The 12,983-nt window shown below is 40.6% G+C and overlaps 1 protein-coding gene across 1 annotated transcript in view; it reads left to right on the top strand.

The window, feature by feature from the left end:
* Positions 1 to 4,667: 4,667 nt before the first annotated feature.
* The window catches only part of RHOBTB1 (Rho related BTB domain containing 1), a 43,935-nt gene continuing 35,619 nt past the window's right edge, over positions 4,668 to 12,983 (top strand). Inside the window, exon 1 of the mRNA XM_065747051.1 lies at positions 4,668 to 4,757. The gene's annotated coding sequence lies outside the window, so the exon portion shown is untranslated. The remainder of the gene's footprint in view (positions 4,758 to 12,983) is intronic.

Here is a 12,983-nt window from a genome sequence, read left to right as displayed (position 1 = left end):
TTGCAGGCAGACTAGCCAAGGCTGCCTGGAGCTCCATACAGGCCAACATACCCTGCTGCATGGTGTAGCATATTGACACAGCATGCATGACACTTATACAGCAGGTACAGCCTTCCAGGCCTTCATCACTCCACAGGAAAGCACATGAAAGAATCAAAAGCAGAGTAAATTCAATGAACTCAACTTTTGCTCTCCTTCCCACGGTTTGGGGGCTAGGTTCTTTAGTTCTGTACAGAATCGTGACTTGCTTCTGCTGTTCAAATGGAAGAACAGCAAATTTAGAACGTATCTCCATCATATGGCTAGCTCGAGTTGTCTGCAGGCCTTGTGTCAGGTTCTTCTCCACCTAGCAGAGCTGCGCTGTCAATAACCCTCTGCAACCAACACCGGTGTCACTGCAGCAGGTGACGCTCCCACAGGCACGTCGGTGCCGAGCACCTCCGCTCCTCCAAACTCCCCACACAAGGCTGACAATGGAGACACCAAGTCAGTGGTGCCGTGCTACGTCCGCTCAGGGCAGCAAAGCTCGAAGCACCACAGAGCACCGCAACGCCCGCAAAGACACCGCGTGCTTCAGCGCGGTCACGTGACGGCGCGGTGCAGCCCGCCCCAGGAGGCTGTGCTTGGTTGGTCGGGCCGCCCGCAGCGCCGGGCCGGGCAGGGCGGGCCGTGCCGCGCCGAGCGCAGCGCTGCGGGTGGAGGCGGCGGCTGCTGTCACTTCCCCTCGCGCTTCCCGCTCAGGTGAGACGCGCGGGCCCGGGCGGGGAGGGACGCGCCGCGCTCGGCTGCCGCACGGCTCCTGCTCGGGGAGGTCGGGCGGCGGATGCGCTGCGCCGGAGCTCGGGCGCGGGGCGGGAGCCGCTGCGGGGGAACGAACGGATGAGGCGGGAGAGGCGCTGCCCGGCGGCGGGGGCAGAGCCCGTGGGGAAGGGCACCTGCCCGGCCCTTCCCTCCCGCAGCGTGCCGGAGAGAAATGCTAAAATGCCGCTGGAAGTATTTCTTAACGCTGTTTCGCTGGATGAGCGCGGTGTCAGCAGTGCGTTTCATGGCACGTCTGATACGACTTTGGTTTGTTCGTGGAGAGGGCTTTGCTCTTGCTGTTTCCCTTCGTTTGGAAACTCGATGGGCAGAGTTTCAATCTGTACGTGTTTTCCTTTCGGAATAGCAATCTGGCACATCTACTGCAAAAACTAAACTTTCTTCTCGTGTAGATTCTCCGGGCGCTTTGTGAATGGACTTTGTTTGAAAAGCCATTTGCCGAATTAACGTAGCGTGCACAGAGATAACTAGAGTTGACGTACCAGTGAAGTAGCATCTATCGCGTGAGCAAAGATGGTGTTCTTGCCCCTGGGTTCCTTAGTCTTAAATGATTATTGGATCTGTGCACTATACAAACAAAACTTGGAATGGGTACGGAGTGCAGATACCAGTAAGTAAGAGGACTGGTTGTGCAAGTCAGCCCCAGGAGGGGGACTGCAGGGGGAGAAGAGTGGGCTGCACCTTGCCCAGCAATACTGCAGCTCTCAAAACAGGAATGAGAAAAGGGCAGTGCTTTCTGCGGGGGGATGGGGAACGTAGGAAATTAGAGCTTCAGCACATGCTTTGGTTGAGTGCTTGTTTGACCTCACTGTGGACACTGCTTATGAAGCATGTTAACGGCATTGATGGTACCCCACTTTCTTTTAGAACCTGGCTGCCGAGTTGAGTAGAAGTATTTAGAGCACACATGTTTGATTACTTCGTCTTAAAGGAGAGCTCGGGTAAAGACATATTCATAAGGACTGATGTAGGAAAGGTGAAACACTCCCATTGTACCAGGATTCTGGAGCATTAAAGGCTTGAAGATGTGTTCAGAGGAAACGCTAGCTTAGATATCAATGGGAAGTAAGATTTCTACTGTCTGTTCAACCGTGTAATGTACAGTAAGTGAGGTGTGTCACAGCAGAGATTGTAACAGCAAACTGAGTTTCTACTCTTAGTTTGATGTGAGCTTTTTCCATACTGACAATCTTAAAGGGAAAGTTTGAAATGTATTAAAGCAAAAACATCATATTTATAAGCCATTTTTTTTTCTTCCACATAATGCCTTCAAGCTTGGTGAAGAGGTTTCAGGCAGACATACTAAAAATGTTTAGAGTTACAGAAATGTGAAATAAATAGGTAGAAGTGACAGGCTGGTCAAAGTAGGCTTTTATGTAGTTTGAGATGATAAAGTTCTGCAGTATTGTTTGGTAATAATCCTCTTAAAAATAAAAATTGGAAAAGAAAAACAGGTTGTACCAGCATAAGCCACTGAACAACCCAAAGGTGCAACTGTTCAAGGAGTAAATTTTACTCTGTCAATCCCAGATGAATCCTCTGCAGTAGAAGAAACACTGGCTCTGAGGGTCCATCCAAGGAGCCCAGCATTTCACATGGTCTCATCTGCATCCCTGCTGGGCCTGGCTTGTGCTGTAGCTGTATTGTCTGCCAGTCTGCTGCAACAGCCTCCTGCTCCTCCGCTTCCCAAGAGTTTAACATAAATCCACCACCTTAGAGAATTAGACCATAAAAGTACTTCCCTCACTGAATTACTCCTTGCTCCAACTGGCTTTTTTTTTCCCCCACGGTTTATGATGTCTGCACTTTATGTCCTGCAGACAGCAAGATAATGCTCCTGCAACACCTATGTGTTGCATATAAGCATCAGTCCAGGCAGGAGCCTGTTTCCTGCCTGAGTGAAGGAACTGCACTGCCATAGTCAGAATGAACACTCTGTAGCACAGAAGTGCAGCGTAAGAAATGCTTCAAGCCAGGTCTCTACAGCTGTGAGCTCATTAAGACTCAGATAAGGAAGTTACACTTGTTAAATCACTCTGCTCTATTTCTGTGATGACGATCTGCACTTCGGAAGAGCATCAGGTCTGCCTCCACTACCATGGTAGTAAAGATCCTTTCTAAGTTAGAGCTGTAGTAAGGAAGTGCAGTGCTAATTAAGAGCATTTTATCTTATGGCCTCAACTACCTTCAAAACCAGAAAGAAGTAAGACTGAAGGGCATGGGGGTGTGTGTGTGTGGGGGGGTGAACCAGAACCTTTTTTTCCTTTCTTTTTTTAAGCGAACTGGAACTTTTAGTCCTTTCCATAGTAATGATGAAAAAATCAGATTTAACTGCATTGTCTGTTTACACACAATTAAATAGTCTTCCAGCAAGCTGGAGAGTCTCATTGTGGCCTTTAACAGAACAGCAGTGTAAATAATTAATGATTTCTGAAGAATTATGAATGAGTTAGTGGGAAGGCTTTGCACATCTGCTTGAAAGTAAGGAAGATCTTAATCTATCAATGGAGGCACTATTTGTGGATTTTAATGAGGACAAAGCAGAGAAATGCTGTTTGAAATCCTGAAATCTCAGTGAAATGAAAAAAGAGGGAGCTGTGAGTTTATGATAGATGCATCAAGTGTTTTTTTGAAAAATGTTGTCAAAAAAGATGCAAATAACTTTGAATCTGACATCAGTACTGAGGAAACAAAATGCTCATGAATGCCACAGTGTCACACAAATAGGTCTTTGAACACTTTGTGAGTCCTATGTGCACCAATATCTACTTTGTTCATGATTTAGGGTTTGTTCCATTGTGGGATTAGGCTGTGATTTGCTAGGGTTGACACTTAGAGGCTGTTCAGGCCTGCCCTAATGGAAGTTGGGGTGAAGGTAATAAATAACATGCTGAGAAGATTCTTAACACACAGCTGCACGAAACAGCAGCTGGAAGACTAACGTGGTCTTGGTAACTAAAATACTTTGGGCTGATTAGCAAAGACACTCCTTCTAGGGCAGCAGAAGTACTAGATGATCTTTAGAGGTCCCTTCCAACCCTTGCAGTTCTGCAATTCAGCCCTAAATTCAACTTGGATTATTCTCATAAAAAAGGAGGTGCCTAGGAAAGCTAATCAGGTCACTCTTCAACTGAAGAATCTGCATTTTGCTTCTGCTTTTCAAGCTAACATGGAACCTCTAAAGCTGCTTGGCACTGAGCTTCCAGGGCACCAACAGGGGTAAAATCAGTGTTGCTTCTACCTTAGGTTCTTAGAAAATCTCAATACTGCTCCTGGATGAGAACCTCACCACAATAATGTAGATATTTACCACCCAACATAACACTTCTCTAATTAATTTCCTCTAGAACTGAAGGTGGATGCAACGCAAACAAGAAAATCAGGCTACCACTGCATGTCTTAGACAATCTTGTTACTTTGTGGAAGGCAGCAACAAGAAGTTGGTTAGTCTGTTGCTGACCTACGAAGAACTGATTGACAAGTTCCTGATACAACAGTGTTTGGTTCTAAACCATAAAGTGCTTTTTATATCCACACCTGACAGGAAACTACATATATAAAAAAAGCTTTTTTTTTTTTTAATAAACAGAGGTGAATAATTGCCAGGTACGCTTCAAAATCTCATCTGTACTCATCGTTTTTTCAGTGCACTGGAGTGAAAACTTTGTGTTCTAGTGCAGATACTCAGCTTACCCATGTTTGAAACTTTGCAAGATTGTTTCGTTGACTAAGCAATCTTACTTTACAATGTAAATAATGATGTCTTAGGTATTATTTTTTACAATCTTAAGCTTAAAATTGTAAGGTTTATGCTCTCCTTTTTTTCCTCTCTATTTTCCCCTTCAGGAAAACCACAGTAGAAGACATGAAATGCCTTTAATGGAATTCTGATTCTGATCAAGCAGTTAAAAATGGATATGAATATTTTCTCTAGTGAGGTAAGTATTCTTAAAGAGAAATTAAAGAAAAACTGATACCTTCTGCTTAATATTGCTGTTGCCACTGTTGTTATACACGTTTTCAAGCTATAGCATCTGTAACTTTGAGAACTCGGTGCTGAAAGTATTGACTGAAAAGTCCTAGGATTAATCCGATCACTTACAGAATTACTCAACTTTTTACAAGATTTTACCCTAGATAAAAACAAATGTTAAGCGATTTGTGTTGTTCCAGAATTGGTGTAACGTGTGACTTCTACACACTGTACTGTTTCACCAGTGCTAGATGCCTTTCTTGACAAAGCATTGGAGAAATAGAAGCTGCTAAGTCAAACCTGTAAGAATGAATACCGAGTAACTGCAGACAGAGGAAATGAATGAAATGCTAGGGTAAAGGAGTTTATACCGCTTATTTTAATGCATTCAAGCATCCCTCCTTTCTGTGCAGTCAGGATATAAGTTGGGCTATTGGTTGCCTGGATTACAGGCACATATTAATAATGCTTTGGCCAAATCACATCCTCAGCTTCTTCAGTAATGTGCTAGACTTCTACTTTTCTACTTATTCTTCCTTAAGAAATAGCTAACATCCCCTGAATTTAGGATCATAGGAAAATTCAGGTTGTAAGGAACCTTAAAAAATCCTGCTCAAATTTTCCAGTAGTCAATGAAATTCAGACTAAAAAAGGCCACTGAATTAAAATGACTGTTGTGTGTTCAAAAACAATAAGAAAAAATGAGTTTATATTTTGCCATCTGTATTAAATGTACATTATAATAATGCAGATAGGAATGTAACATGTTACTAAAATTTACTGAAGGGAAAATATTTTAATTAAGAAAGGATTGCTAAATATGAATGTAATTTTTTTCTTAATGGAGGAAACAATAAATCTCTGATGTATTCATTTCTTGTAGTCACATATGAAGCTTCTTGAGATCATCTAACACAGTTAAATGCTGCAAATATTTTTGAGAATAGATTCCCTGCAAGAATGACCCCTTTCCCCCCCACTCAGACATCTCTAGGGGATCTATTTATTTACTTTCTCATGTAACCAAATTGCATTCTCACAATAAAGGGAAAGGAAGTGAACACTTCTCTTATTCTGAAATGTGTTTCTGAAACATTTCCTCTGGAGTATAAATATTTTTTCATGGGATAACAGTGACAATGTAAATAAAAATAAGCATATTATCAGGAAGCTCTCTCTCCCCCGGTTTCTCAAAATAAACACAAACCCAATGCCCTTCCTCACCTTCCCCTCCCACACCTGCTCCATCCACCCCTGCAGTTCCACACTACAAAACAGAATAGCTTCTTACATGCACTGGCCAGCAAGGGCCATCCAAACAAGAGGTTAATATTGTCAAGAAGAATGAAATTCAGCATTCAAAGCCTGTTAGGAGACTCACAGAAGGGAAGAGACACGTCCTTGTTTACTTTGGATTTCTGCTTCTCTTAATGTGCTTTGAATTGATCCCTCAAAATTGGTAATTTGATAGCTTTAATAGTTGCATTAGTAATTTGACAAGCCCCCTCCAGCACACCATCATTAACAAATATACATTTTGTGAACAAAAATAGAATCACAGGCAGTGCAGTTCCTGAAAGCCGGTGTATAATATTACATGTATGGAAGTAGCAATGCTATTAATTATTTAATATACAGTGAGAGGATTTCAGCATCATGGATGTATGTATAGCACAAGGTGGTACATCCAGGAGCTTCAATAATGCTCCACCCTCATTCCCAGTATCAAGTTGCACTTCCCAGTTCAAGAGGACTTAATCTGCAGGTCCATACAGAAATTAGCTTATATCTATCACATAGGTGATACAAGCTATGTCTGTGGAAGACATGTATGTGCAGAGTTGTTCTCAGCTCCTTAATATCCCAGTCACAACTTATTTTCTTGTGGGCATCTGTGCCACTTGAGGAGTTATAAGACAGCTAGTAGTAAATTTCTCTCCCTGGCTAAAGAAGCTGCTGCTGTCTCAGAAATGACTTTCTCCAACATCACTAAAATAAAATGGGTATGTATGTTTTACTGCACACAATGATGCAGACTCCAGCACTTAAATTTAGGTGCCAATTCAAGTCAAGAAAAAACCATGCTCAGGACTGCAAAACCAACAGAGAGGCCTATTTGTGTGTGAAACAGTAACCAGCAGTAGAACTAAATGTAGAACAGGTAATTTTAAATCCTAAAATTACTTGAACTAGTTCTTCCCAAGCTAGTGATTGCTTGTGAATAGGGAACATGAACATTAAGGTACTGCTGTGTGTTTTTTGTTAGTGCATAGAGGGAAGGGGCAGTGATGTTGTACCCGTAGCTTTTTATCCTGAGAATTAAATTTACATTCTCTAAGTGTTTATCAGACTGCTGAAATCCTGTGCTATGTACGTTCTTAACTTCTGTGCTTTCATAAAGAATAACTGATTCTCATAGCACCTATGCTAGAACCAAGAAACAACTACCTGTTACTGTTAGGTGGGAAACCACAAAAAAAATGCTGCAGTATTGAAATGTCCATTAATTAAGGGCTCTTGAACAACAAGGTACCCAGCACAAGAAATCCAAGTTGCAATATATATAAACAGCGCTGCTACTCCAGAGCATCCAGTTGCCAATTTGAATTACCCTCACCTCCCACTTCCAGAAGCAAGGCTTTTGCACTCTCAAGATGAGTATTACCAGCAATAAAAACATATAGAGCATGATAGCAGTACTTGGGTTTTGGTTACTTGCTTTTTTTCACTGCTTTACCAGTGACAAGATGGACCTGATCTCTTGAGGTCCCTTCCAACCCCTATGATTCTATGAATAGTTCTGAGCAATAGCACCATTTAGACTTGAGACATATATCATTTTGTGGCATTCTTGACTGTCTGCATGTTCTAGTTCACGATTTACAGCTGTAACACCTCTTAAATGTGGCTTTCTTTCAGAAGCATGTTTTTCACTATTCATGCATACTTAAAGATGTAAGTGAATTCTTGGTCACTAAATAAGGAAGAGTATTTCTACAAATAATTTCCACTCTTCTAAGGGAAACTGTGGGACAAGCTTTACTTGAGGCAGCACAATTGGTCCCATTAGCATTTCTTCAGGTTTGAATCTGGTTCCTTTAATCCTCCGTTCCTTGTGCGCTCGCAACAGAGGTTCCCAATGTAATTCCATAATTAAGGAACTGGTAATGTTTCTCTTAGAGTAGTAACATATTTTTGCCACTGCTTTGAATTCCAATTAAAAAGCTAGCATGAAGAATAAGTATTTTGTTATTAATGTAATAACATTTTTCCATCATTACAATTTAAAATGTTTACCTCCTGTAACATATATTGTTTGACAAATAATTCATATTTTTTTTAATAATTTTGGAAACGAGTTGGGGGAATCATTCACTTGCAGCTTCTAAAATGCTATGAATTGCATTCTGCTGTAGCACTTCAGCCAACAGGTATCAGCACACAAGGTTAATAACTAACTCTTCTCTTCCATTCTTGCTCAGAAAAAGAGATCTTGTCCTAACTCAGAAAATAGCTTAAAATGTTCTTTAAAAGTAAAAATCTACATGCCTTTCTGCCTTATTGAAAAAGTAAAATATATCTACAAGAGTTCAAGAAATCTGGTTGCTATAACTTCCAAGAAATGAGCACACATTTCAAGGCTGTGGAGCACTTCTGACTCTGTTAGAGCTTCACAAATGCTGGATTGAATTTAAAACTAATGCTGACTGTTCTGGTTAGTTCCTATTTGTACAGTATTTAATTCTGACACTGGCATATTTAAATACATTAGTTATCTGTTTGCATATACATAATTGGAAATTGATGTCTTCTTCATATTTCACAAACCACACAGTATACATAGAAACTAGAATTCTCTAAGTTCTTCTTTTCCCTAACTTGTTTTTCAAATGTGTAATGTCAGTTTGACAGCTCTTAAAGGCAGTGTATTCCACACACTCTGTAAAAATTGCAAATACATATAACAAGGGTGTGCTTTCCCAGGTAATGGCTTTTAATTGGTAAAGAAGGAAAAAATTCTTATACCATTCCTGATAAAAAAAACAACTTGGGAAAGACCCCACACAGGTAGCCTGCAGTGAAGCATGCACACCATCATCTACTTCTTCTGGGGCTTTCTCCTCAGGTTAGAAGAGTGGATCTCTTCCATGCATTTCTCTGCAAATCCTGGAGTTACCGTTATCCTTCAGCTACACAATTGTCTTAAAGATTATATAAATTTTTTCTAAGGGAGAAAAGTTTCAACAAGGAGCAACCCCAGTAAACTTTTCACATGTGATATAAGGCCTTGACTCATCAAGGAAGTAAAAACTGTGGCAACTGGATTTGTTTAGGCATACTGAAGTAAACCACTAAAACAGATGAGCAGTGTTTGGACAGTGTAAACCCAGGCTAATTCATGGAATTTCAGTTGGTTTTGCAGAAATAGTCTTGGCAGGGAATCTGTGCCTGGTGTAACGTCATCATTTAATTATAATTAACTAATAAACTGGTGCAAATAGCTATGGGAAACAAAGTTCTACATTCCTGGCAATGTTTTCTCTTTAAAAAAGTTTCAGAAGCAGAAGATGCAGAGTAAGTAATAGTGAATTTGGATCTTGAATTATTAAAGCCACATGGAGAATCACCTAGTCAAAATAATTGAAGGATTTTACTACAATCTTAGACAAAAATTGTAATCCAAAGCAATACATTCTTTAAACAGCCTAATGAAAAAACAGTAAAGTGGTAGGTGTTTCATTCAGCACTGTTTTGTTTTAGCTACTTGATGTTTTTCACTTTATTCTAAGATCTGCATGTTGCAACTAATTCTACAGACTTTCTTCTTGAAATACCACCTAAATTGAAATTCACAGGGGTCAAGTGGAAAGTTTTACTTATCACTCTTGGTAGAATTAATACAGCTACCTATAGAATAGAGATGCAGGAGTAAATCATATTTAACAAGGCTGTTTCAAAGATTAATGGTGAAATTAAGCTGCCCTTGATTCTACTATTTAATTCAGCTCTTCTGTTTTCCAGCCAAGAAGGAACAGAATGTGGTTGTTGGATGCTGCTGTTTTGTGTAAGCAGTGATTCAAAGACCTATACTAGTCTTTGACTACTATGAAAAGGAAAGAAAATACACTTCCATTCTCTTCCTCTTGCCACCTCTAACCTACACTCATTGCTGTAACTAGATATCTCTGTTCAAGATTTGTCTGCATGGTGCTTTATAGCATAAATATCTTGGAACAGCAACTTCACATAGGTGCAAAGTCTCCTATTTATATATTGCTCCTGTAGAAGTGGCAGTCTTTGAACAATATATCATCTTTTAAAATTTGATTTGCATTTTGTATCTTCTACTTATAAAGCTACTACAGTTTTAATACATTAGGTGACTTTCACAGGCCTCAAAAGGCAGGCAGAACACTCATAACACTTCAGAGAGTGAGAGCAGATCTATTTATGTCTGGCTTTTAAAGCTCAACAGCTCAGATCAGGAGGGAGAAGCAGAGACAGTGTTTGCCATTGAGAGCCTCTTATTATAGTTCCCAGATACCGCTTGCTGTTCTAGACTCGATATTCAGAAGTGTGTTCTGACTGATCTGTACAGAGAAGAGACTGAAACCAACAGCCAGCTAGAAGGTCAGAAAGCAAATCTTCCCCAGCTGACTTTTTGCTATGACTCTCATTTCATTCCCCAAAGGAGTTCTTACTGTTCCATAGGCATCTGACTGGATAGCAGAAATATTACAAGAAAGTTTTAATGGCCATGCAGACATTAGCACTACAGACAAAATAAGTGGATAACATACTTCAGACATTAAATAATTGTTTCAAGATGAGGATTTGCTCCTAGGGCTAACCTTTTATGTACATGTGAACATTTTCCTATGAAGTAATAGTAAGGAACTTCTCTAGACTTTAAACGTGTTTCTGACATGCTTCCACCACATGAACAAAAACAGTAGTTACAAAGTAGTCAAGATTTCAGAATTCTTGCATTAAACTTTCACTACTACATTTTTATTTATTTTGTCAGCGTGATATTCTATAATGCCTTTGTAACACAATGGAAAGCAAAGCAATAACTGTAGAACAGCAAGGTCCTCGGCTGCAGCAAGTAAGAATTTGATCAAGTACAACAGACATAAGCACAAAAAGTAAAAAAAAAAGCAGCTACTTACCTTTAGAAGGCTTCAAGTACATAGGGATCCCCCCCCCCCCAAAAAAAAAAAAAAAAAAAAAAAAAAAAAAAATCACAGCTACCACTGCCAACCCTTAAATGAGGTCTGTGAAGGGCTGGATTCTGGCTCCACCCCTTCATGTCACTCAGGTACACTGCATGCACCTGAGCTCCCCTGGGTTGGCCCTGCCTTCCTGCCAGGTGCTCAATCACTGCTTTAAGCTTTAGCATTTTCACTACATGCTCAAATATTGTTATAGAGAACAAGCCATTGATTTTGAAGATGAGCCTCCTCTACTTTGAAAAACCCCTTCAATGCTAGAAAAAGTTGGTAAAGCTGGCATGCTCTGACTGGTTGGAAAAGTCTTACAACACCTCAGGGTAACCACATTTCTAGATTTCTTCCCTCGTGGGAGAAATGTTCCTACTAGTCAACGTTTACTATTTAGTTTGGGTTTAAAAACGTTTATAAGCTGATTGTATGGAAACTTTTGAATCAGGGCCTGAACCACTGATTGATCACCTGAGGTGAGCACTGAGTCAGCCACAGGAGCACAGGTGCAGGCAATGTACCTGTGTGACTGGAAGGGGTGGAGTCTGGCTCCAAATCTCCCAGACCCCATTTAAGGGCTGACCACACCTGGGGAAGGGTCTCTTGTCGGAGATCTCTTTCTTGTGGAGTCCTATGTAAGCTCTCACTGTCAGTGACAGGTGAGCCTTTCTGGTTTTATTTGTTGTCTTTATGTCATCTGTGTAAGTCATACAGAAAATACTGTCTCCTTTCATTATTTTTGTGTAGTTACTATTCTTTCAGGTGGTTCACCCTACAGTGGTTAAATCTTTTTCACTAATGTAGTAATTCTGAGGCTCTATAAGCAGCGTTTATAAACAAAGGAAGCTGTTGCAAGCATTTTTTCTTTAAAAAAGTAATTCTTTGTTTAAAGCAAGACTGTGTTATTGCCTCATTCTAAATCCACAGCCCAGAGAGAGAGCTGTAACTCTTCTGTTTTTTCCCTTGGGAGACTTTTATATAAGAGTTCAGCTGTTCCTTTTGCTGTCCTTATTAAGATGGAATTTTATTTTGTTCAATTCTATCTTGGAAAACCTAATACTACAAATGGAGGCAACTCATGTGAATTCAGTCTTTTAAAGACCAAATGATGCAGCCTATGCAGAAGAGAAGAGCACTTTTAAAGGCGGTAGTATGGTTCTGCAAGGTTTTGAGACTGACAGTAGAACTAATATTATATCTGAGTCAGCAGAGTGCTCTTCTAGAAGCTGAGGTTTAGCCACATTCTGGGCTGTACTGGTGTATGGGAACTGCTGAATCACGACCTGAACCACTGATTGGTCACCTGGGGTGAGCATTGAATCAGCCATGGGGGCACAGGTGAAGGTGATATACCTGTGTGATTGGAAGGGGTGGAGCCTGGCTCCACCTCTCCCAAACCCCATTTAAGGGCTGACCACCACCAGGGAAGGATCTCTTCTCAGAGATCCCTCCTATGTGGAGTTCCCTGCGAGCCTTGACACCTTGAAGGTGAGCCATTTTCTCTTTTGTATTATTTGTATCCCATCTATATAGAACTACCCAAAATATACTATCATCTATACTATTTTGTTGTAAAGTACCATCCTTGGGAGTTATTTACCTCACAACTGGGAAGAGCATAGCAAGGTCAATAAGTGATTTTTTTCTTCATCTTAAGCACTTGTGAAGCTGCAGCTGAATTAATGTAGTTAGGGGCCTGAAATGAAGATGTACAGGGAGAGACTGAAGGAACTCTGTTTATCTGCAGGAGAGAAGTCTAAGAGGGAATATACTTAGTATGTTCAGTTATCTAATAAAGGCCTATTGGGAACCAACTGGTCTCTTCTTAAAGCACCACAGCGAAAGAACTACTTAAAATATCTGTACATTAAGCATTTTGTCTCTTTCCATTAGGGAGAAGCAATGTAGAAATAGAATTCACATGGCAAACAATAGTCACTAGATTTCATTTGTAGAATGTCTCAATA

This window comes from Cyrtonyx montezumae, unplaced genomic scaffold (genome assembly GCF_038088225.1).
Source record: "Cyrtonyx montezumae isolate F1298 unplaced genomic scaffold, pur_monq_1.0 scaffold_4, whole genome shotgun sequence".
Taxonomy (NCBI): domain Eukaryota; kingdom Metazoa; phylum Chordata; class Aves; order Galliformes; family Odontophoridae; genus Cyrtonyx; species Cyrtonyx montezumae.
This window is presented reverse-complemented; position numbering and strand designations above follow the sequence as displayed.